This window comes from Sminthopsis crassicaudata, chromosome 2 (assembly GCF_048593235.1).
Source record: "Sminthopsis crassicaudata isolate SCR6 chromosome 2, ASM4859323v1, whole genome shotgun sequence".
NCBI lineage: Eukaryota > Metazoa > Chordata > Mammalia > Dasyuromorphia > Dasyuridae > Sminthopsis > Sminthopsis crassicaudata.
The window spans coordinates 436,000,326-436,026,816 of record NC_133618.1 but is presented as its reverse complement, the minus strand read 5'-3'; the positions used below and the strand labels follow the sequence as shown (position 1 = coordinate 436,026,816).

At 39.8% G+C, this 26,491-nt stretch overlaps 1 protein-coding gene across 4 annotated transcripts in view; it reads left to right on the top strand.

Annotated features, from left to right (window-relative positions):
* The window catches only part of RASGEF1C (RasGEF domain family member 1C), a 187,719-nt gene that overhangs the window by 79,848 nt on the left and 81,380 nt on the right, over window positions 1–26,491 (top strand). The window contains exon 3 of one of the 4 annotated variants that reach the window (XM_074292325.1): window positions 16,430–16,532. The exons of the other annotated variants lie outside the window; for them this stretch is intronic. The gene's annotated coding sequence lies outside the window, so the exon portion shown is untranslated. The remainder of the gene's footprint in view (window positions 1–16,429; window positions 16,533–26,491) is intronic. 4 annotated transcript variants of the gene reach the window in all.

The window sequence follows — 26,491 nt, the reverse complement described above, 5'->3', positions numbered from 1 at the left end:
ACACAATCTAGCTGCCCCCATTAAGTCTTTTATCCCTATTCATGTGTTCCATGCCCTCCCACTACCCCTGGTGCCAGTTGTCCTTAGGAATTTCAACTTCTTCCCCTCCTAACACCAACAAAATAGGATGGATGGGTTTTTAAGCATGAAATCTCCCAGACCACACCCTATCTCTCTTCACAGAATCTCACTTTTCATCTATAGGAGCATTCATCAGTAGAACCCCCTTCTCCCACCAGAACAAAGCCTACTTCCTTTCTTCCCCTTTTCAATCCTCCCCCCAGCCTCTCCCTCTCTCCCTTTCTTCCCTTCTCTCCCAATTACCAATCCTTGGCTGGGGAGGGAAATTCTCATATAGACTCAATTACAAAGTGCCCCTTCAAGTAATAAAGAGCAACATAAATGGCTAGGCTGTGCTAAGGTGATAAAGAAATAAATAAAACTACCGATATTAATTTACGATTTTAATGCTATGCTAATCAAATCCAAGGGGATGCTTTGTAGAACTTGATAAAATAAACAAAAGTCATTTGTAAATACAAAAGATCTAAAAAAATGAAGGAAATGATGAAAAGAAGTAGGGATAAAAGAGGAATAGCACTTCCAGACCTCAGATTATATTATAAAATAGAAGTCTTCAAAATCATCTGCTATTGGTAAAGAATAGAGAGATAGGTGAATGGAGTAGACCAGACAATAGATATTCAGAAGGAATAGAACTCAATAATTCGGTGTTTGATGTAATGTAAAACTTAAATTAGCTCAGGAAAAAACTCTTTATTTGACAAAAATGCTGGGAAAACTGGAAAGGAGCCTGGGAGAAATTAGACTTTCCTATGATCCATTCTAAACCCTATGATACACTTGATCTTAATATTAAAGATAATGCCAGAAAAAAAAAAAACTAAAAGATACAAATCACGTTCATCTCACAGCTGTGGTTAGAAGATGTATTTTTTAAGCAAACAAAAGATAAAGTTTTTTTAGAAAAGATAACTTAGATTACATGTAATTGAATAGCTTCTGCATGGACAACATTAATGCATCTAGGATAACAAGGGAAAGGGTTGAATGGTAAAAGTACATCCTTGTATTAAATTTCTCTAATAATGATTTTGGTATCCAAGATCCATAAACAATAAATATATGTGGCCAAAGAATGTGAACAAACAGTTCTCAAAAGAATTATAAAATATTCAGAACCACTTGAAAGAATGCTATAAATTACTACTCATAAGAGAAGTACAAATCAAAAAACAACCCTGCAATGTGGTAAAAAATGATCAAAATTGGCAATCTTCAATGTTGAATGGGTAGAATGATAGACACACTGAGATATTGTTGGTGGAGCTGGGAGATTTGGGGAAGCAATTTAGAATTATGCAAGTATAGTGCCTAAAATGCCCATACTTTTTGAATCTGAGATTCAGTTACTGGCGTAAGAAGAGAGTTTCTATAGACACCAAAATTTGTAATAGTGAAGAATTAGAAACAAAGTTGATGTCCAAGTGCTCTATGCAATACTATACAAATATGCAATACTATACAAATTGTGGTATGTGAATATAATGAAATGTTATACTGCTACAAGAAATGATGTGTATGATAAATACAGAGAAGCATGGAAAATGTATATGCACTGGTATAGATTGAGAGACGAGAAAACAACATACACAGTAATAACCATGTAAGATCAATTATACACCAAAAGATAAAAAAATCCAGAAATCAGTACTCAAATGAAGAGATATGAGAGAATACTCCCAACTCACTTCTTCTGGAAGGTAGGAAATCCATAGGTCTTACAAATTGCATGTTTTCAGACCTTCAATGTATTGATCAGTTTTGCTCATTTTTTTCCTTTCTAAAAATACTATTTGTCACATAGGATGGCACTCTGGGATGCGAGAGTGAAGGACAAATGGGATAATTACGGTGAAACAGAGAAGTCATCAATAAAAACTTATTTTAAAAAATAATTATGATATGTGGGATATAAATACCTAAAATGGATCATGAGGCATCCTTTGAAGTAGAGCTTACTTCCAGCTAGAGAGATTAGAGCAGGTTTCAGGGAGGAGAAGACGCCTGTTCCAGAGCTTGAAAGATGGGGAGAATTTCACAAACAGATTTGGGGGTAAAGTAGGAGGGTGATATATAAAGACTCCTTCATTATTAGCTCTTGTCCTCCTCCTCCTTTTTTCCTGCAACGTGCCCAAGGAAGAGAAGACCATCCAGAGTCCTAATACAGATTCCAAAATACAGAATTAAGAACAATAGGAAAATAGACTTTAAAGGAATCAATAAAATCATGTTTTAGAAGTCTTTGAAATTCATTTGGTGTTTTCTGGGAGCACTTTAAAGAGTTAGTTGAGTTGGAATAGCAGCATCAGGGTTCATCCTCAAGCCTCTTTAGTGTGGAGAAGTCAAAAGTCAGGCACTGGGCTAGGATACATTTTTAGAAACAGCAAACATTGCTGTCTGTGTCTCTGTTTTAAATACCATAGCACATGCTTGGTATTCCAAACAACAGTTTCATCCCCCAGATAACCAGGGAGACCTGCAGAGAGCTGCAGCTAGAGAGTACAAAAGTAGGGTAAGTAAAGCCAGCCTCTGAATTTTGAAACTGAAATATTGCCGTCACCCCTGCTTTCCCCAGAAAAGATGCCTGTGGTTTCTAGCCAGGAAAACGGTTGCTTTTTAAAGCCAGTATTCTAATTATAAAGACACTTAGGTGATTTCTTCAGTGAAGACAGAGGTTCTGAGGGTAGCCTTCCAAAGTTGTTGGTAGGCTTGTCTCAATCAGGGAATCTCAGAGTTGGAAGCTGGCTCATCCATCCTTGCTCTCAATCAGAGCAGGAATCTTCCTTCCTAGTATCCAACTTCTGCTTAAATATTCTGTGACAAGAAGTTCATTATTTCCATGTTCCACTTCATCCAGCTCTGTTCTCATTCAGAGCAGGAATCCTTCTTCCTAGTATTCAACTTCTGCTTAAATATTCTGGGACAAAAAGCTCACTACCTCCATGTTCACTATCCATCCCCATCCCCTCTCCATTTTAGTAATCCACCAAAATGGCTACACCACAGGTCTCATTTTTATTTGGAACTGCTCCATTTGAGACTTTCTTGAGGTCTTAAAAGAAGGTTGGAGCAATTTACCTTTTTTATTACAAGATTTCATCCTTCCATTTATGTCACACTTACTATCTGGAAAAATTGGGGTGACAGAAGGGGTTTGGCAAAAGCAGAAAGGTTAGAAACCCCTGGTTAGCTTTAACTCTTGTTGGATCTGGGGCTCATTTGAGGGCAGTATGGATCAGCCCAGATATGATAATAATAAATTATAAAGGCTAATATTTATATGACAATTTAAGGTACAGGAAGCATTTTTTCAAATATTATTTGATTTTATTGTCACAACAACCCTGGGAGGTAGACACTATTATTATCCCCATTTTATCAGTGAGTAAACTGAAGCAGACAGATGAGTGATTTACCCAAAATCACACAGCTAGGAAGTTTCTGAGGTCATATTGGACAGTTGAGGCAAGCAGACAATATTTGGAAATCCAAACAGGACAACAAGTAGCAGTTTAAGCAGATGATTGGTTGTCAGAAAGGTCTGTCAATGGGCTCAGGTGGGTGTTCCGATAGATGGGCATACTACCTGATCCAGTGCAACCACTTATAGACAGTGATGTGGTCAAACCCAAAGAAGTGTCTATAATAAAACATTTGTAAAGCAAGTCATGATACATTGCTGACTGGATCCACTCTTATTTCACACCATGACAAAAAGGCACTGTCCTCCAACCTTCAATCCTTTGCTTTTCTCCTCCTTAAGCTGTTTCAATTAGCTAATCCTGGGTCCCTGAGCCACCCCCAATATCTTCCTTATCTCTTATATTCCTGAACTGTTAGCTGAGGAAAGTCACAAATCATGCTGATAGGGTCCGTTAAAATTCATGCTGTCTAACCTCAACTGGGCACAGTCTAATGGATGAAAATCATTTATTTATCTCTAATTGACTTTTCATCACATTCCCTGTGGAAGCTGTTCTCAGCCTTCTCTATAAGCCTCCAATTCTCTCTCTCAGCAATGACCTTGCCTTTTCCTGAGAAGATGGAAGGTATTCCTCATGGGCTCCCTTATTTTTCCTCTACCAATCAAAGCCTCTGTATGTCATCATTCCCCCCCCATGTCTGCTTCTCTCTCCAATCTCAGAGAATGAGGATTTTTTCCTTTGCCAAGGCTAACTGCTTTATTTATATCCTTGATCCCATCCCTTCTGACCTCTCTGGGACCTTGCTTCATTGATTATTCCATTTTTCTCATCATCAGTACCTTGTCTACTGGATTCTTTCCTCCTCTCCTCCTATAAACTTGGGCAAGTCTCTGCTATTTTTAAGACAAAAGCAAAACAACCACCACTGCAAAAAAGGCATCTCTGACCATGATATCCTATTACATTTGAGAGACAGACTAGTATAGAAAAAATGCTAGATTTAAAATCAAAAGAGTTGTTCAGTAATGTCCAACTCTTCATGACCCTCAGGACCATAGGAAGACAACATTATCCACGAGGTTTTTTTTGGCAAAGATACTGCTATGATTCACCATTTCCTTCTCTGAAAAACAGAGTTAAGTGACTTGCCCGGGGTCATACAACTACTAAGTTTTCTGAAGCCACATTTGAACTCTAGTCTTCCTGACTACAGGCCCAGAGTTTTATCCACTATGCCATCTAGCTGCTTAGAATCAAAATCTGCCCAAATCCTGCCACTAACACTCAACAGTTATTGAATATAAATAGCAATCATTCCTAGATTTATTTATTTAGTTAGTTTTTTTTTTTTAATTAAGTGAAAGAGAAGATTCTTTGCGTCAATTGCTACCTAATTTTAATCACTGAATGGGTGCAGTTTCAGTCAAACGGAGACTTGATAAAGATCTTAGTTTAAAAAGGCAAGGTTTCCCAGTGTATCCAGGCCACCTCCAGTTGTCCTGGTCTGTATCTGGCTACTGGACCCAGAGGCTCTGGAGGGGAAAGTAAGGCAAGTGACCTGGCACAGCCCTCAATCACTTAAATCCAATTCACTTGTATGTCCTAGCATTGCTTCTCTGATTGTCATGGTCCTCTTGGAGGACGAAGAACAAATAACAATAACAAACAGTTATGTCACTGCTGGCATGGGGCTTTGGTCTTTTATCAGCAAAATTGAGGAATCAGAAGATTTTGGATTTTGTGCCAGAAGAGACTTCAGAGGCCATCTGGTTAAATCCTGTGACTTTACAGATGAGGAAAGACTGGTGGAATTACTTCGTAAAGATCAGACAAGTAGGAAGCTTCAGAGTTTCGAACTCAGGTGCTCTGATTTCCAAATCCATTGCTTAGAGTACTGTCTCTTGTAATGACTATTATACCTGCCTACAAACTTTCTTGTAATTAATTGAGAGAATTACCTGTAGTGCTTTGTCATCCTTAATGCACCTTGTAATATCCATTACTGGTGCTAGTTTTGTGTTCTCCTATCTCTGTCCTTTGCTTCATAGGGGACCTGTGCTCTGCCTCCACCTGTCCCCTTCTCATCTCTCTTTAATGTCCAAGAGAGTGACTTCTGTTCCCATGGAATAATGATTTGTGAGCATGCTTTAGGCCTGTTTTAGACTCCAGACTCTTTCATGGGGAGTCCCATGTAGTTTCTTGTACCTCCTCACCTAGCACCCCTTTACACATGCTTACAGATGACCCAGCCCTGTGAATTCATCTGCAGAATGGCAATTCCCTCAGCTCACCCACACTTCTACAATTTAGAGTGTCCACAAGATGTCTGGGACACTGAGATATTAAGTGACTTGACTAATAATATAGCTATTATATGTCAGAGGAAGGATTTGCATCCAGGTATTTCTAACTCTGAAGCCAGTTTTGCATTCATTATCCCTGTGCTGGCTCTTTCTTTGCTTTTTAAAAATATCATTTAAGCTTTTTATTTTCAAAAAATGCACATAGTTTCAATATTCACCCTTGCAAAGCCTTATGTGGGTTTTTTCTTTCATATAGTAGGAAGGAAAGAATAAAAAGAAATAACATTTATTATGTTCCTACTATGTGCCAAGCACCATGCTAATCGTTTTATATATATCTTTTCACTTGGTCCTCACCACATCCCTGGGAGGTGGGTGCTATTATTTCACAGATGAAGAAACTGAGACAGGCAGAGATAATGTGAGTTGTCCAAGATCAAACAGCTAGGAAGTGTCTTAGGCTAGATTTCAATGCAGGTCTTGTTGTGGAAATATGTTTTGCAGAACTGCAATTGTATAGTGAGTATCCTGTTTCTTGCCATCTCAGTGGGTAGGAGAAAGTGGGGAGGGAGGGAGAGAATCTGGAACTGAAAAGAATTTAAAACTAAAAAAATCGATTTATGTCTTCTTGATGGCAAACAGCGCAGCTATCTCAAGTACTAGGAAGCATCTGATTGATGTTGGCTAAATTGAAATTAATTGAGCTGTTCATTTGATTAGAGAATCAGGATGGTATGGGGGAAAGAACACTGGATGGTGGTGAGGAAAGCTGGGTTCTAGTGTCTCCTACTAATTGTGACTGGAGGCAAAGTCCTTAACTTGTCTGAGGCTCAGCTTCCCCATCTATGAAATGGAGACAATAATCCCTGAACCGGCTGCCTTACAGGATCATGGAGAGGTTCCTATAAAATAATGGAAGTGCTTTGTAAATTGCAAATTAACACACACACACATAGAGAGAGACAAAGAGATAGAGACAGAGAGGCTAGCAGAGACACAGAGAGACTGACAGAGGCAGAGAGACAGAGACGGAGAGATAGAAAGAGTGACAGGGGAGGGAGAGGGAGAAAGTTGTTGTTTCTGTTTCCATAGTCCTGGGGGTACTTTGGGGGGTGGCGAAAACTGTGGTGACAACCTTTATTCTTTGTCCCTTAAACACTAAGTTTTATTTATGCTACCTAGCTTCACAGAACACCCCATCTCCCCAACCCCCCAAAGAAGCCAGGTAGTATTTCCCAAGGTTCTCTTTACTGTGGTGACATTGATATTCTGACTGCCCGTCCCCAAGTCCTTAAGAATGCCCAGTGTGTGTCCATCTGCCAACTCCTCTGCAGTCCTGTCAGGTCTCCTGCTCAGCTCTGGCTCCCCCGAGTCCCTGCCCATGATGACCTATGAAGATAAATCACATATTTTCCCCACTGGTTGTTACTGAAATGCTTCTATTATTGCCGACGTCGGTGAAAATGGAAGTTATTAAAAATGTGGCACTAAGGCCCTGGGGGCCTATGGAAGCCCCTAGGGGCCTGTGGCTGAGATGGGGTTTGGATTGGAGTTCAGTGTAATTGCTCATAAATCTTAGCAGTAGTGATTTGCAGTCACCTCCTGATGGGCTATTCCTCACTGGCCACCAAATCCTGCTAATCCAGGCCTCGTGTTTTCCCGTCAGATGAAATTCAAAAACATGCATGTAAACAGAGATGCTCCTCAGGCAAGGTGACCTTGCTGCTGTAAGGAGCTGCTTGGAAATTGACTCCACTTGGAAATATGCTATAAATCAGGCCTTTATCGATAGTGTGCTTATGGGCAGGCTATTAGATCCTGGGCAAAGGAGGCAAGTCTTCCTCCCCCACTCCAGAGTTTTGTCTGTGGAACATTCCGGACATGTTAGTGATTAACACTGTCTGAACCACTAGTCCAGGGATCTTCTCAAAAATATGAAAAAGAGTATTTCTCCCCAGGGACCTGATGTGACAGTAAAAATCTTCACTCAGTCTTCTTAGGTCTCCCCATTTCCTGAATCCACAATCATCCCAGGACAAGAAAAAAATTCCTTGTCATTCTTAATAGGTCACCCCCTTAGGTGACATTTTAATAGGTCACTCGAATTAATCATGTATTTTTTGATATTTATTGTATTAGGGAGCACTGTGTTATGCAGCTGGGGTAGACAACTGAATAAAATCCAATCCCTCATCTCAAGGAATTCAAGATCTAGGATTGAAGATAAAGTTCAAGAAATTGCGACCCACATCCCTCTTCAGTCCAACCTTTAGGAAACTGCCACAATGATCTCTCCAGAGTCTACATCTGACCATATTACCTTTCTGCTGAAAGATCGTCAGTGAGTCCCCATTGGCTAGAGGGACACATACAAATTTGTCACGCTGCCATTTAAGGTCCTACATAGTCTGGCTAAGACGCACTTACTCAGAATTATTTCACACTACACTGTGAGCTGGTAAATATGGTGGGAGGAAATTTTGGATGAAAAGAGGCCATCACAGAAGATATTGACAGATCATCAGTGAAACTGAAATGGCCCAACTGTTCTAGTTTTCATTTTGGCTTTATGTGAAAGGGACTGAGCCGTACATAGTCTTTGATCTTGTAATCCTACTTCCAATTACATGTGCCAAGGGAAAAAACAAAGGGCCAATCTAAGCCAAAATATCAGTAGTAGCAACTCTGGCAGCAAAGAATTGTAAGCAAAGTTAGAGGCACATCTACTGAAGAGCAACAAAGAATCCTTTGACATATGAAAGGAATGAAATATGCCTTTTTGCTGTTCAGTCATCTCAGACTCTCCATTTGGGGCCTTCTTGGCAAACACACTGGAGTGGTGGTCATTTCCTTCTCCAGCTCAGTTGACAGATGAGGAAACTTAGGCAAACAAGGACAAGTGACTTGTCCAGGGTCACACAGCTAGTGTCTAAGACCAGGTAAATTCAAGTCTTCCTGACTCCAGACCAGGTGCCACTGAGCCACCTAGCTGCCTTCTGGAACATGATTAGGCAACAAGAAAATTCAGAAAAGGCTTCACATACAAAATCATATACAAAATGACTGGAAATGAATATGTCACTAAAAAAGAAGCTGAACTCTGAGTAGTAGAAAAACCATCAATGGCCTCAGAAATGATAAAATGAAATACCTCTCTCTCCTCATATCCAAGTTGGGGAAATACTAGGAGAAATACTAGAGAGGAAATACTGGATACATGTATCCTGCACAGTCTGTCTGATACGCTTTTGTTTAATTGGCTTTCTTTGTCACAAAAAGATATTTGAGGATGGAAGAGCAGAGAATGACATGTTAAGACAAAATACTGAACGTCATTGAGACTGTTTTTGAGTGAAAGTGTCAGAAAGTTCTTTGAGCTCCTCAAGACACCCTGATACATTTTCAAATAGGGAGCTATTTCCTTGGTAGCTGCCTTCCTTTGCAAGGTGGAATATGGCAAGGTTCTTCTACATTTCAACCAATCTGGACTCCTAACTGTTCTTGATCTTTTTCGTTATTGTTATTACCTTTGTATCTTCATAATTTCCCTTCATATATCCCACTTACTGAACTCCTTTTCCTCCTTCTGAGCCAATTCAGGTGTAATTTCCTTTCTGAAGTGCCTTCCCCGATTCTCTCAGCTGAAGATTCTCTCTCCCTTTTTAGAATCACAGTAGAGTCTTTTGTCTTGATATCGCTGTTTCGGCCTCACCATACTCTACCTGGCACTATACTTATTCCTGATCTCCCACATTAGATTGTAAGCTCCACGAGGGCATAAGTTTTCATTTTTGTATCCCCGCCTTGTATACAGTACCTGTATCTCACAGTGGTGTTTAATAAATGTTTGCTGCACTGTATGTAATGGAAAACAGAGAATAATAACTTCTGTGATATGGGCACAGAGAGTGCACTATAAATTCAAAGGGAAGAGGAACCACTTCTAGTTGGGGAGAATCAAAGGAAGCTTTATGAAGAAAATATGATGGGTGGTTAAATTTTTTTTCAATGAAAAAATATTTTTCTCTTCTTCCTATTCCTCTCTTCCCAATAAAAGAAATGTAAATCTTTTCTAAGAAGTATACATAATCAATCAAAACAAATGCTTCTCTTGGCTTTGTCAAAAACAATGTATGTCTCATTCTGTATCTTTAAGTTCATCATTTCTCTGTTGAGTTGGGGGGACCATAAGAAATTGAGACTTAATCTCTCCACTGCCCCTTCCTGATGTACAAGATTTAACATATCTGGAAATCCTGCTATAAATCCCTTGGATAAAGAAATCCATGGTAGGCTTATCAAATTTGTAGATGATACAAACCATTTTAAAATGTAATTGGGAAATACATATATAAAATAAAAAATAAAAATTCACTAGGACACGGGTAATGTTAATATGTGGTTTTCTTAGTCAATAGGCAAGGATCCTTGTGTATGATTTAGTGGCCCCATTTTCTAATTGAGTTTAACATTTCTGCTCTAATCTAACTCCTTTGAGAAAACTTCAGTCTAGAGAAGTAAAGACTTCTCCAAATTTATTTAAGTATTGAGGAAGGAGCCGGAATTTGAATCTAGGTCTTCTGATTCTAAATTCAGCATACTTTCCATTGCACACATTGCCTTTTAGATGAGTGGACTTGGACTGTACTTAATTTCTTCTGAAGTCCCTTCTAACTCTGAAATGCTGTGATTCTGAATGAATTCTTTGGTATTGATTATTCCAGAATTCTAAGGAGTGACCATGGGCTTCCTTCTTCAAGTGGAAATGCAGTTTCCTCACTCTTCCATCCCCCACACAAACACCCTGCTTCTCAGGGAAGACCTTAGAAAGGGGGTGATGGTCTAGGCTATCATTCAGTCTGATAGAAAATCTCTGGTTGCATCAGAGAGATCTGTGAATGAGAAGTCATTGATGTGGACTTCACCTAGCATCACCAGAATCACTAGTATCTATGTTATTACACATGCATTCAGAATTGTGGTTTCATTGGTATGGGAAACTTTCAATGTGGAAATACTCCATTAGTGCAAGTGAGCATTTGGTTTGTAACTAATAGTCTTAGAAAATACCTGGGGAATTGGAGTTAGGTGATTACCCTAATGATTATGGTAAAAATGCTCATTTCTTATTTCTCTAAAGTTTAAAAATAGTTACTTCCAAATGACCGTGTGAAGACATTGCTAGTAAGGCCTTTCTGCTCTGGTTCTAATTTCCTTTTCTGACTCAGTTTCATATGTCTCCCCTTCATGCATTCTACAGTTTAGCCATAATGGACCATTAGATATTTCTCAAGCTTAACATTCTCTCTCTAGCCTCCATTCATTTGTATGAGGTGTACCTTGTGTCTAGAATCCACTCCCCCTTCATAACTTCCTCTCAGAATCCTTATCTTCCTTCAAGGCTCAGCTTAGATATCTCTTCCTCTGTAAAGCCTTCCCTGACCACCTTCCACTCATATCTTTCTTCCCTCAAATTTTCTTATATTTACTTACCTGTGTATATGTTCATATTAGCAGAATTCTGGAACTGGAGAATACCTCAGAAAATAGCTAGTTCAATTTCTCCACTTGTCTTTGTCTTACAAATGAGGAAATCAAGTCCCTCTGAGGCGACCTACCCAACATCATACACAACATCAGAAGCAAGATCTGAACATAGATTGTTGGAGTCCTCCTTGAGGTGCTGTTCTTCCTGCTATGCCATGCTGCTCCCTTAGTTTAATGTAAATTAATTGGAGAAACAGCCTATTTTCATTTCTTAGTGAGTGTATTTTGTACCTAGTACAATGCTTTGTAAATAGTATGTGCTTAATAATTGTTTGAAATAAATTTAATTCAGCTGGAAGTATTTGAGCTCAGATTTTGAACCCAGGTATGCTGATTCAAGTCCAACCCTCTTGTTATTACTTTATGTTTCTTGAAAGCACGTGGCTTCCTTCTTTCCTATTATGGCCTGCTGTGGGAACATTTCCCTAGAGAAACTTTTATTTTTTATCCAGATCATCCACTTGTCAGGTTGAGAGATGGGAGCTCAGTGGTTCCTGCTGATAGACAATGTGATTTGGCAGAGAGACCTGGCCCAAGCTTCTCTCAGCAGATTTCTCTTTAGTGTGTTTCTTCCAGTGTTTCAGGTAAATAGGACTCTCTCTTCATTCACTGGCTGAGGTTACAGAAGTCATTTCTATCAGTGCTGTTGAATCTTGTTTTAGAAAATTGAACTGGGCTCATGATGGAAAAAGCCTCTAAATGAGAATTCTCGGATAATGCTTAGTGTGAGATTGGGGAGGAAGGAAGGAACCTTTCTGGCAGCGCAGATTATTAGGTCAGAAATATTTTTTCCTCCTTCCCTCCCTCCCTCCCTCCTTCTTTCCTTCCCTCCCTCCCTTCCTTCCTTCCTACACTCTCTCCCTCCCTCCTTCCCTCCCTCCCTCCCTCCTTTCTTTTTCCCTTCCTTCCTCCCTCTTTCCCTTTCTTCTGTGTGGGATTTAGAAGACCCTTACCCAAAATGACTACTCAAGAGATCATTCAGTAGAAAACAGAAAAGTTGTTTATTAAAAACCTCCGGAGGATGAGCTGTTCCATCACGAAATAAGAAAAGAAAGCTCATGGTAGGAGGGCTAAAGAAGTAGTAAAGATACACAGCTTTTATACAAGAGATTATATTACAAATAAGAGAGCATTGAAAAGGGGAGGGGGAGGCATCTAATTGGTTGTTGCTATTCGGAGAGATTGGAATGGAAGGTTTCTGTTTCCCGAAATCTCCTGATATCTACAAAACAGAAAATCAGGCCTTCAGGTTTAATCAAGCAGATAGTGGTCAAGCTAATAGACTAAATATCGATAAATGTCAAATACTGATAAATGTCATCAGCTCAGATTAAGTAAACATGTTTATAGCTGGACAAAGCTCAAGTAAATATGAGCCTACACATATTATACAGGTCATAGGGGAAACACAGAAATAATGAAAATAAAATACAGAAAAAGAATTTATACATTCCTGTAAGTTCTTCACCTTATCTCTCTCTATTCCACACACTTCCTTCTTTCTTCTCTTTCCCTGTTTCCCTCCCTCCCTTCTCCCTTCTTTCCTCCCTCCCTCCTTCTATTCCTTCTCCTCTTCCCTTTTCTCCCCCTTCTTTTCTTCCTCCTCCTTCTTTTTCTTCTTCTCCTTTTTTTTCTCTCTCCTCTCCCTCTCTCTTTTTCTCTCTGAAATTTAGCTAATATGGAAATATGTTTTGCATGTATAATAGGTATCCTTCCTTCTTTTCTTCTTCCCTCCCTCCTTTCCCCCCTCCATCCCTCCTTTCTCCTTCCTTTCCTTCTTTCTTCCCTTCTTCCTTCTCTTCTTCTCTCTCCCTTCCTCTCTCCTCTCTCTCTCTTTACAATTTGGCTAATGTGGAAATATGCATATAATGGAGTATCCTTCCTTCCTTCCTTCCTTCCTTCCTTCCTTCCTTCCTTCCTTCCTTCCTTCCTTTCTTCCTTCCTTCCTTCCTTCCTTCCTTCCTTCCTTCCTTTCTTCCTTCCTTCCTTCCTTCCTTCCTTCCTTCCTCCTTCCTTCCTTCCTTCCTTCCTTCCTTCCTTCCTTCCTTCCTTCCTTCCTTCCTTCCTTCCTTCCTTCCTTCCTTCCTTCCTTCTTCCCTAAATTATAGTCCAGCTTCATGTACTTAAAAAATAGCATTTTATTTTTTCCAATTACATGTAAAATAGCTTTCAGCATTCATCTTTGTAAGATTTTGAACTTCAAATTTATCCCTCCCCCTCCCCAAGACAGTGAGTAATCTGATATAGGTTATACATATACAATCATGTTGAAAAATATTTCCATATTAGTTGTGTTGTGAAAAAAGACTCAGAACAAAAGGGAAAAACCACAAGAAAGAAAAAAAGTGAAAATAAGGGGCAGCAAAATAGTGCAGTGAATACAGCACCAGCCCTGAAGTCAGGAGGACCCAAGTTCAAATCTGCTCTCAGATACTTAACACTTCCTAGCTGTGTGACCCTGGGCAAGTCACTTAACTCCAATTGCCTCAGCAAAAAAAAAAAAAAATAGTATGCTTAGATCTATATTCAGACTCCATAGTTCTTTCTCTGATTGTGGTCAGCATTTTCCATCACGAGTCCCTTAGAATTATCTTGGATTATTGTATTGCTGGGAAAAGCTAAGTCTGTCACAGTTCATCGTTGTAAAATTTTGCTGCTACTGTGTACAATGTTTCCCTGCTTCTGCTCAGTTCACTAAGCATCAGTTCAATCTTTCCTAGTTTTTTCTGAAATCTGCCTGTTCATCATTTCTTGTAGAACAATAGTATTTCATTGCATTCACATACAACAACCTTTTCAGCCATTCCCTAATGGATGAACATCCCTTCAATTTCCAATTCTTTGCCACCACAACAAGAGCTGCTATGAATATTTTTGCACATATAGGTCCTTTTCCTCTTTTATGATCTCTGGGCTGCAAATCCCCAATGGTGAGATTGCTGGCTCAAAAGGTATGCACAGTTTGATAGCTCTTTGGGTATGATTCCAAATTGCTCTTCACAATGACTGGACCAGTTCACAACCCCACTAACATGTATTAGTGTTCCACTTTTCTCACATCTTCTCCAACATTTATCATTTTCCTTTTCGTCATGTTAGCCAGTCTGATAAATTTTGTTTTTATTTGCATTTCTCTAATTAGTAGTAACTTAGAGCACTATGCACTTAAATTTTTTTTAAATTTGTTTTGCTTTATTCCTGACTTTTGTTCTCTATATCTTGTTCATTTCTGAATCTAGCCCTCTCACCCTTCCCTACCTAATAAAGATAAAAAAAGAATATGGCATATATAACACCTCGCATCCATAGGCCCCCTCTTTCCAAGGAAAGAATGAGAAGTGCTTTTCCTCTCTCCTCCTATATTATGGTTATGTGACATTCAGTTTTATTTTGTTTTCTTTGATATTGTTGAGACCTTTGTACATATAATTTTTCTGGTTTTATTTATATCATATTGCATCATCAGTTCATCAGTTCATAGTCTTCCCATGCTTCTTTGAATTTCTCATGTTTATCATTTCTTAGGATACAATAATATTTCATTATATTCATATACTATAATTTGTTGAGCTGTTCCCCCAAGAGATGGACATCAACTTTGTTTCCATGTCTGTCCAAGGACATACAAGGCTTCTCTTTTGCTCTGGTGGCATACACTGCGCTGTTTCCTGGACTGGACTGTAATACAGGACATAATGAATCTGGAGTCAGAAGACTTTGTTGCAAATCCTAACTGTGCCATTTATTGTGTGTACTTTGGCAAATCTGTTACTATCTCATCTGTTTCCTCATCTTTAAAATAGCCAACATAAATTTCTTAATTTGATGAAAAAAATACATAAGATTACAAAGGAAATCAATTAAATTGAAATAGTTATCAATTTTTTCTTTAAAGTTCATAGACCAAACTGGTCTAATCATTCTGTATTCATTTGGAACGTTGCCCAATAGGTTATAGAACTGTGCATGCCCTTTGACCCAGCAATACCACTATTAGTATCTCAAAGAGACCAAAGGAAAAGGAGAAAGACCTACATGTACAAAGATATTCATGTTGTGGTAGCCAAGTATTGAAAACTAAGGAGATTTCATCAGTGACAAAGGGGATATTTCAGGAAAATTTGGAAAGACTGATATGAACTGATGCGAAGTAAAGTGAGCAACGCCAAGAGAACATTTTATACAATAATAGCAAGAATGTGCAATGATCAGCAATGTAATTTTTCATGACAATTTCATGATGAAAATTGATATCTATCTTCAGATAGAGAATTGCAGATTCAATCATACATTTTCTTTTTTTTTTCCAATTTGCCTAATGTGGAAATATGTTTTTCATGTATAATAGGTATCATCATATCATACTTCTTGTCTTCTCAATGGGTGGGGGTGGGGCTGTGAGGTAATTGCATAAATTATACTGAGTCCAGCTTGTGACTCAATTCTGAATCTAGATCAGTCTCCTTTCTATTCATTATGGGTTGCATCCAATTTCTGTCTTGTGAGAACACTGTATTCAATTATGATAATTGTGAGGAAGCTTTATTGCATTGTTTGAACCTAATCCTGGATGGCTGGACTGTCTCTATCTGTTGCTTAGAGACCTTTATCTAAGAACCTGCTGTACTGACCAGAAACCAAGTGGGACCTGAAGACTGATGTGAGGAGTTTTCTCACAATTAGGCATCTTATGCGATCTGTACATCATATTTGAAAACTGGCCCCATACTGGTCAATCACTTATTTTTTCGATGTTTGTTTGGCTGAACACAGTCACTTGGGGGGGAGTGGGTCACCTTTTTTATTTCAAAGAATTGTACCTATATACTCTCCCCCTCTCAATTTGGAAAGTCCCTAATCTTTTCTCCAATCAGAAATCAGATTACCTAATTCTGTATCCTAGTTAATTGGTTTCTTTTAATTAATTGGCCTTATTTGATTAATTGTTTTTAATACCTAAAAATCTGTTTCACTCTGTATTCGGGATCTTTGGACTGACTGGAAAGTCCATTGACCCATTTATCTTACCTGTTTTGCTAATTAATTGTATTGCTCCAATTGTTTCCTCAGTTATTATTAATTATCCACCAGACTGGAGAGAGAGAATTTGGAACTGAAAATAAAGACAAGACAAGAAAGCCACAAACTAACATAAAAAGTTCACAGTTTCCAGGTAAAGAACCCCTGTGTTAGGTGAACCTGCAGATTGTTCCTTGGAGTGCTAAACCTCCTGTGATCCTGTGACCTTTACCCTGTCCAGTACAACAATATTCTCCCTTAGGAAATTCATTATTCCCTTGTGTTGTTAGACATCCTTCCCAGGACAGCCATGTTGACTTCTCTTGTCACTATCCAAGATCTGCCTGTAGTAGGAATGCCTTAAAGGCTGAGAGATACTAACAATCTAGATCTAGCTCTGGCACCTCTTAGGAAGAAAGTATCTCCAGTCTCCCACTTACTGCTTCTCCTCCCACTTCTTTCAGGTTGCTCCTTCATCAATGAACAACTTTCATTCACGACCCACTTTCATTCCCCATCAACCCTCTGTTCCTCCTGCCAGCAATAAAAGAAAACAGAAAAAGAAATCGTGGTTTTAATCCTTATTAATTAGTTCCTTTTCAGCCTAGTTTGGGTGAATTTCATCCCTCAGAAGTGTAGTGGGTTAGAATATAAATATAGGATGTCCTAAAAATCTTAGTGTAGTTTTAAGCTAAGTATTTAAGGTATTTAAACTTAAATAGAATAGAAGCTCCTAAAAGGCAGGGGCTATTTTGTTTTATGTCCCCAGAATTTTAACAATTTAGTTAACAGGGTAGTTTCTTCACTAAGACTTTTGGGACACCCTGTATATATCTTAAATAAGCTTATGGCTCAAGGGGAAAAAAAATGTGGACTTGACTGCTAATCAGTCAAGCAATCAATCTTCTTAAATACCAGCTAAGTGTGGGGCCCTGTTCTGATCACTGAGATGGGAAGAGCAGGGATAAATGACTTCCATTAACTCCATTTACTCATTAAGTGCCTGTTGAGAGTAGGCACTTAAAATTCTGAAGGTACAAAGACAAAACAAAATAGCCCCTACTTTCTAAAACTCATATTCTGTGAGAGGATAACACGACCACAGGTAAATAAATATAAAATATATAGAAATTAATTTTCTGGGGACAATGAATCTCAATAACATCAGTAGAAACCTTTAGGGGCTTACTGTGTAGGAAGGGCAATAAGACAGTCACATAAAGTATAAGTTTGTGGGTAAGACTTGTGTGATGCACTGCAAAGGGAGAAAAATGTAGAACACAATTTATACAATCATAATCATAGGAGCAGCATTGAAAGATATCAAACAGGGATTAACATACTGACTGTTCTTCACTTCTGAAGAAGCAGACTTCCCTTCTGAGGGCAAAGGGATGGAGCATTTTGGACAGGTGCATAACGAGGCACACAGTTTTGGTTCAGTTTTAAATTGTATTTTGTGGCAAGAGGGGGCTCTATTGGGTAATAAGAGTGGATCATTGGGAAGTTACAGTTGTGCTTTTTTAGACACTGGGCTAGAGGCCTTCAAGGCAGACCTGAATTTACAAGTGGTCTTCTTGGGTCCAGCCCATTATCCAGTTCAGCTGGAATAAATATACATCTTCTAGCACTCTTGATGGACTGGGTGGCAGTCCATGGAACCCTGAATTCCAGGAACCCTAGCTATGCCATTGTTTCCCTGTGTGGTTCACTGTAGCAGATCACAGCCCCTTTGAACTGATTCCTTTCAGGCAGAAAGAAGAGGCTGAGGTCTCTAAGTCTCTGATTTTGTGCTGGGGGAGGCCCTTGAGCATACAAATGGATTGTCACTATTGCTTGCTCTGGGGTGGAGGTTTAGTGAGTCTGGGGTGCTAACATTTGGTTTGTGAAGACACAGAATCTTGATGTGGTGACACTTATGTCAGCCCTGAAAACATTTGTTGTTTTGGTTTCTTACCCTCTATTTTAATTTAAATTCTAAAATTACCACGACAATAATAATCACACTCAGAATTTTGAGCAAATTCAAAATCTTGCTGCATTGGGTCTGTGCCTCTTCCTTCTTCATCTTTTCCTTTCTAGTCCCTCATCCCTAATCTGCAGATGCAGCTATGTAGAAAAACCAGAAGGGTTGAGAGGTTGCTATGATACACATATAGCCCAGAAGACAAAAGCCAAGTTCAAAAAGACAAACCAATCGGGGAAACAGTTATGTCTGGGGCACAGGGATGTGGGGGTCTAGCTGAAAAAGCACCATTTTGCACTATTCAGCAAAGTCAGAGCTCAGTGACAGCTGCTTCTCATTTCTGAGCCAACCAGCTATCACCTCTTCTTCCTCCATCTTCCTCCTCCTCTTCTCCTCTTCCTCCTCCTCCTCTCCTCTTCCATTCTTCTCCATTCTCTTCCTTCTTCCCCTCCTCCTCTATCCATATATTTGCATCCTTCTCATTTCACTTCCTCTTCTTCCTCCTCCTCATCCATTTTTTCCATCCATACTTCTCCACATTTTCCCTCCTCCTCTTCCCCATCCTCTTCCTCAGTGCTCTTTCTTCTCCCCCAGAATACCTTTGTATCAATGCTAACCTGCAGGTCTGCCCTCCCCATCCTCACATCTCTTCCAACAGAAAACTGCTGCAGATCCAGAATCACTCATTCCTTTAAGAGCCTAGGACTCTGGATTTAGTTTTGGACAGGACCTCAGAAGCCATCCAAACCTAATTTGAGACCCAGAGAGTTTCAGTAATTTGCCAGGATCTTACAGCTAATAAGCATCTAAATTGGAATTCAGACTCAAGTTTTTCCAACTTTAATTTCAGTGGTTTATCTCCTATCCCATGCTGCTTTTCAGTGGACTTAAACAAGGAACTTATTTTGGCTAGGAACGTCAGCAGTTTTAAAGGAACCTCATGTGATAGAATTCAATGAGAATACCCCAACTAGCTGAGGGTGTTAGAACTCATACCGTTTAACCCTCTCATTGTGCAGATGAGAAAATGGAGGTGCAGAAAAGGATCTTTTCTAGATCCCTCTACAGGTGGAAAGAAGAATAGTATAGTAGTAAGTATTGAACTTATATTCAGGTGACCTGGCTTCAAAGCCCAGCTCTGACATGTTAGCCATGTGATGTTGGGCAAGTCACACCCACTGAGCCTGTAATTTATTTATCTGTACAGTGGAGATGATGAAACTTGCCCTGAAGTGATTATAAGGAAAGTTCTTTGTGAACATGAGATGTTAAGTGACTTGGCCAAGATCCTACAGCAAGTGTCTGGCAGAACTGACTGAGCCTGGAAATCAGGTGTCCCCTGGACCATGGTTTCTTCTCCTTAAATACAAAGTGCCCATCAGGGTACTTCCCAGAGCAAGAGACTCTGAGGTCCTTGCAGGAAATCATATATCCCAAAGCCAAAGGAAGGCCTCCAGAAGAAAGTGGAGGCCCAGAAGTGGAGTATGTTTGTGCTAAAAGTGTTCTAGGTTGCATTTCTTGTAGACTGTGAAACACATCACTATTGGGGTTTCTGACAGGAGGCTGTCAAAGGCCAGAATGTCAGAATGATGAGCCAGCATTCCAGAGGGACCACAATTAGATTTATACTGAGGATAGCTGGTGAGAGAATGATATGTTAATGGTTAAAGAAATGGGCTTGGAATTAGGAAGACAGATTTGAATCCCACCTCATGTGTGGGCTGTATGGCCTCAAACATCCTAAGCCTCAGTTTCTATATCTGTACTTTTTAAGTGGGTAAGAATCCTTGCCCTTCAGAGTAGGTGATAGGAGCAAATGAAATTATGCTCATAAAGCACTTTGAAGACCTTGAGGTGATCTGCAAGCATGTTGTTGAATCATTATTCCAGTCATAACTGACTCTTCATGATCCCATTTAGGGTTTTCTTGGCAAAGATACTGGGATGGTTTCCTATTTCCTTCTCCAGCTCATTTTACCAGTGAGGAAACTGAGGCAAAGAAGATTAAGTGGCTTGCCTAAGATGACACAGCTAGTAAACGTTTGAGACCAGATTTGAATTCAGGAAGAGATAGAAGTTTTCCTGACTTTAGCCCTGGCTCTCTATCCACTGTACCATCTATATATAATTGTTGCCATTATTGCCTATTGTTTTTCTATTTGCAAAGCATCTTTCCTCCTGTGCTCTCCTGTGAATGAGCTAGAATGAGGAGTTCCTAAGTCATAGGACAATTCATTAACAGAGTGATAGAACACTAGACTTGGAGGAATTGGGTTCAAATTCTGCCTCAAACACTTACTGACTTTGTAAGCCTGAGAAAATCATGTAATTTTTCTGGATCTCTGTTTCTTTCTCTGTAAAAAGAGGGAGTTGGATTCAATGACCTCTAAGGTCATTTCCAGCTCTAAATCTATGCTTCTAGGCTCTTATTACTGGCAGCTGAGCCTGCTGATTCTCAGGGCTTGCTTTCCAGCTTGTATTGATCCCTATAAAAATTGGTTATTTTAAAAAACTACTTTTATGTAAATAGCCCTCAAGGTTTGCAGACACCTTGCTGCTGCTGCTGCTTTGAGTAGTTTCCCAAGTCACTGGCACTGGCACTATCTTAGTTTATGATTTGAGGAGAAGCATCATCCAGGGCTGGGTCTTGTGTTCCTTGAACCCTGAATCAGTTTGGTACCATATCAAGTGAGGAATGGTGATGCACATACACACACTGCTTTTCCCACTGTCCTGGGATCTCTGGGCTACAGAGCCTTGGTGTTTGAAGCCAGATGTGTTATTTCTCTCTGGATCTGTCCCCTGCCAGGTGCATGGAGACTTGTTCTCATCTTTTGCTTGTGATGGATCACCATGCCAAGGATGGCATATGAACAAGTATAAAGTCTTGGCACACATTACAGGCTTTTAAACAGGCTGCGTTATCAAAAAAAAAAAAAGGCTCATTGTGAGCTGAGCAGTTTTTGGCAACCTGATCTGCTTGGGGTAGAAGTGCTGCTGTTTCTTCATTGAGACCCCAGAGAGCTGCTTGATTTCTGAGCCATCAGCTTGAGATTGGCAGTCGCCCCACCTCAAAACCCTCTCCTTCCCCACCCCCATCTCTGAAAAGGAAAAAGAAGCCTTAGCTTCCCACTGCAGAACAATTGGTCTTTTGGAGCTTTCAAGGGAATCCTCAAAGTAAGTTTAGAACAATTGGTCCATTGGGGTTTTCAAGGTAGTCCTCAAAGGTAGGGCAGTATTCACTTTAACTCGACAAATTTCACTTTCACAGTTTCACATCTGTCTCCTCCACTACACAAAAAAATAACCACTCATTTAAATTCAGATCCTTATTACCTCCTGTCTGGATTCTGTTATGTTTAAGCCATTAGTGGATTCTCTTTTCTGTTGGTTGATTGGTAGGGGACCACAGATAGAGAATGGAGCATATATTATTAGAAATATCCCCTGTGTCAGTTTTGTTCAATATTTTCTCTTTATTATAAGACAGGTGGGTGGGTGTTTATAAAGAAGGTGGCAAATTATACACCTGAAAAATACTGTGATATAAAAACAAAAGAAAAATCTTTTGAAAGGAACCTTCCATTTGAGGTGATACTACATCTACTCTCTATGTTTGTGTAAACCTATTTACGTGTATATTGTCTCCTCCATTTGTGTGTGGGTGTATATATCTGTGTGTTTTCTCCTTAGGAAAGAGTTACTCTTTTTAGTCTTGATAATTTATAAGGCTTTGAACTTAGGTATATAGGGAAAACAAGGACACGGGCTAGTCTTTAGACTCATTAGGACTTTTAGTATCTCACTTCTAGAAGTTTTCCATAGTTATATTTCTTTCCTTCAATTCTTCTACAGTCTTTGTAGCCAATATAACTCTACATTCTTATGCCCTGTCCACTGAAATCTGTGTCTTCAGGACAAGGATAATTGTGTTTGAAATAGATTGGACAGAGTCCTGCTAAGCTCCCTTTCATCTCTCTGATCAAAGATTTTAGGCTTCCCAATCTGTGTATCCTTTCTCCCAAAAGACCTGTGATATCTACTGAACTCCCAAACTAGGCACAGTTTGGTCTCATCCAAAGGCCACTCCTCACAAGAGGTAAAGAAATGCCTATAACTTTTGGCCACTATCTTGAGTCCCTGCTGTCTGTCACCCCTCAAAGGAAGGAGTACTCCATGGGGATGTAAGCTTCTTAAGGGCAGATTCTGTTCTTACTTTTTCTTTGTATCCCCAGCATTTAAAATAGTGCTTGGTACACAGTAAATGCTTAATAATTGCTTGTGGATTAATTGGGACATTTATATAGAGCTGTCCAGCAGGGAATTGAAAATGTGAGATTGCAGCTTAACAAAATGATTGGGACTGGAGATGGAGATCTCCAAGGCAATAAATGAAGTCTACACCTTCCTTGAACTGAAGTCTATTTATTATTGTGAGAGCAACAACTGGCTGTTGCTGTACCCTATTGGCTTCTGATAGGAAAACATCATTTCCCTAGTTCTGCTTCATAGCCAGCTGCTGTGCTCTTTCTATATCTTTCCACTCTGTATTCCTTCCTCTTCAGCCGGCTGTTCTCTTGGTATGACCCTAAACATGTTAGAGGTGGGGTGCCTGGCATCCCCAAAGCCCAGTTCTTCGAGTCAGATTCTGGTTTGCCTTTGCTGTGGGGAGGGGTCTGAAGCAGAGCAGGAGCCAGCTAACTCACCCTCCCTCCTGGCACGCTTTCATGTGTGCAGGCATGGTTGGCATGCTGTTGACATCCTTGGCTTTCAGGGCAGAGCATCCCGCAGGGCAGATCTCGGAGAAGAGAAGGCTCTGTCTTCCTTGGGAGAATTTTAAAGGTTCCATAGGTTGGCTGGCCAAAAGAGAGACGAGGTGTTGCTTTCATGTTCTTTTCAATCTAGGAAACCGCAACAGGCAACTACCTAATCTGTGTAAAAATTGGCTCAGTTCAGGGATGGCTATGCTTTGAATTACTGGAGACATTTATTTACCACCCCCCCAAAACCCCCAAACCTCTCCTTAATTACAGGGAAAAAACAAACTGTTGAGAGATGCAAGCAGAATTTTTGATAATGGTGTCTAATTAAGAGTTATATCAACGGTGTAACTCTCAATAAGAGCCAGTGCTGGCATCCAGTCCAAATTGTGCAGATGCATTTACCAATGGGATCCCCATAGTGAGTAATTGCTGCATTCAGGGACGGTTGGGATGCTGCCTGGGAAATAAAGGACCACCACCCCTTCCTACTTGTTCCTTCTAGCCTTCAGTCTTGCATCTTGTTACCATGGAGATAATCCTCCCAAAGATGACAACCAAGCAGTGAATGGGGAAGGAATCTGAATATGCCCTGGTGCAAAAATGACCAAATGTGACTCTTTAAGGATGCGGAGAAATATTCCAAATCATTATTTGTGGGAATCATCTCCAATCTTTTCTTTTGCTTATTCATTTGTCTGTTTGTTTAATAGATGTGGAAGCACCCCACCTGTGCAGAGCCCTATCCTGCTTGCTCTGGGAGGGATAGATGCATGAGAGATGGCTTTCTCTTCTAGAAGCTGAGTCTAAATGAAAGGTTATGTGAGTGGGGGGTTAAACATGGGCACAAGTACAAGTCACTTGTGACTAAAGATTCAGAATGCTCTCTAGGGGCTTCGGAAGAAGAGGGGATCTGATCTAGTGCAGAGGTAGATAAGGAAAGGTAAACAGCAGAGGATCCAGTTAAACTCCTACTGTGTGCCAGGCATTGTGCTGGACAAGATGGTACAGAGACTAAAATGAATGTAATTCCTGTCCTCAAGGTCCATAGTGGTATCAGCCCTTGGTGAAGGGGAGGGGCGGTGAGTGAACTAGACCTTGTTACGCTCTGGGGAGAGAACACAAAGGCTGTAGCTCAGCTTAGAGAGATCATGCTAGGTATTGCTTCCAATGGACTAAATCAATGGTGATCGACAGCTGAGGAACTCTGACCATGTGGGAATGTGAATCATTGTAGAGCAGATATTTATTTTTGTTAGAGCAGCTTATATTAGAGTTGAGGGAGAAGAAGAAGGGGAATGGACATGAGAGAGGGGAGAGGGGTGGGGGGAAAGGGAGAGAGAGACAGAGACAGAGAGAGAAAGACATAGACAGAGACAAAGAGAGGAAGAAGGGCGGAGAGAGAAAGAGACAGAGAAACAGAGAACAGAAGACGAGAGGAGAGGAACGGAGGGGAGAGAGAGAGAGAGACAGAGAGAGAGAAGAACATAGAGACAAATGAGAGGGAAGAAGGGGGAGAGAGAAAGAGACAGACAAGAGAACAGAGAGAAGCAGAATGAGGAGAGGAGTTGGAGGGGAGAGAGAGAGAGAGAGAGAGAGAGAGAGAGAGAGAGAGAGAGAGAGAGAGAGAGAGAGAGAGAGAGAGAGAGAGAGAGAGGAGAGAGGAGAGAGAAACAAAGAGACAGAGAGATACAGAATTAGAGAGAAACAGAAAAGGTCTCTTGAGATGTTGCTTTTGTGTCCTCTTCAATCTAGGAAATAGCAACAGGAAGCTAATCGGCTCTGTGTTAAAAACTAGCTCAGTTTCAGAGATTCAGAGAGAAAAAAGGAATGAAGCAGAGAAGGGAGGGAGGAAGGAAGATAGAGAGAAAGAGAGACAGATAGACAGATAATCATGGATTTAGAACTTGATGCTAAGGGCCACTTTTTTTTCATTGGGGGGGCAAGGGATCTGGTAAATCAAATGGAGATCTGATTCACAGAGTATTATATGTGAATAGTGGTCAGTTTTCACTGGTTAGTGCATGGGGAGGGAGGCATGCAAAGACAGAAGATTGGCTAGATATCTTGGAGATATGTAGAATGTGGATGACCTTGAATGCCGAGAAGAACTTGGATTGTGAAACTCTGTATGTGTGTTGGGCAGGGTTTTGAGCCATGGGGGAGGAGTAGAGTAGAGAAGGTAGAGTTCAGCCAAGGTCAAGATCAATATGGGCTAGACTAGTTGGAGAAGAGAGGTATGAAATTCTTCACATAACTAGCTTGTGTCAGGGCAAGGAAGCATTCCCACAAAACTTCCTTCTTCAGATAATGTTTAAAATCATCAGGTGATACATCAAATTGCTCAATGTCTTAGGGAGGAGGGGAAAAATTGGAACTCAGAATTATATTTTTTAAATCAATTTTTAAATGTTTTTACATGTAACTGGAAAAAATGAAATACTCTTTAAAAGAAAAAATTATTAGGTGAATTCCATTTGTTCTAGCTTATTTTCTTAAATTTTTCCTCTGCAATTACTATATGGGAAATGAGATTGTGGTTCATCCTAGATCTGTGTTTGCAGGAGTAGGTTCAAAGCTGAAAGCATATTACCTTTTGAGACACTAATAGTGTATCATTCCCTTACCTGGAGGATAGGTTTCCCAAACCACCTGATCATATTTTCCCTTTCAAATATGTTTTTGGCCAATGCTGCCCTGTGGAAGATAGCATGATATATAATGTGTTGAATAGATGGATGTGCAGGTGCAAAGGTGTTTGTATCCTTTGCTCAGATGCTTTTGAGTTGTGTGACCTTCGGTGAGTCACTTAACTCCTTTCAGCTTCAGTTTCCTTATCTGTAAAATGGGGATAATAATAGCACCTTCCTCACAGGTTTATTTGAAGATAAAATGATTTCATATGTGTGATATGCTTTGCAAATCTTAGAAAAAAAGCCTCCTTAAAGAGGCTTGTGATTTTTTAATCATGTCCTACTCTTCATGACCCCACTTGGAATTTTCTTTCTTTTTTTAAATTTTTACTTTTTTATTAATTTTATAATTATAACATTTTTGACAGTACATATGCATAGGTAATTTTTTTTACAACATTATCCCTTGTACTCCTTTTTGTTCCGAATTTTTCCCCTCCTTCCCTCCATCGCCTCTCCTAGATGTCAGGCATTCCCATACATATTAAATATGTTATAGTATATCCTAGATACAATATATATGTGCAGAACCGAATTTTGTTGTTGTTGTTGTTGCAATGGAAGAATTGGATCCGGAAGGTATAAATAACCTGGGGAGAAAAACAAAAGATGCTCACAGTTTACACTCATTTCCCAGTGTTCCTTCTCTGGGTGTAGCTAATTCTGTCCATCATTGATCAATTGGAATTGGATT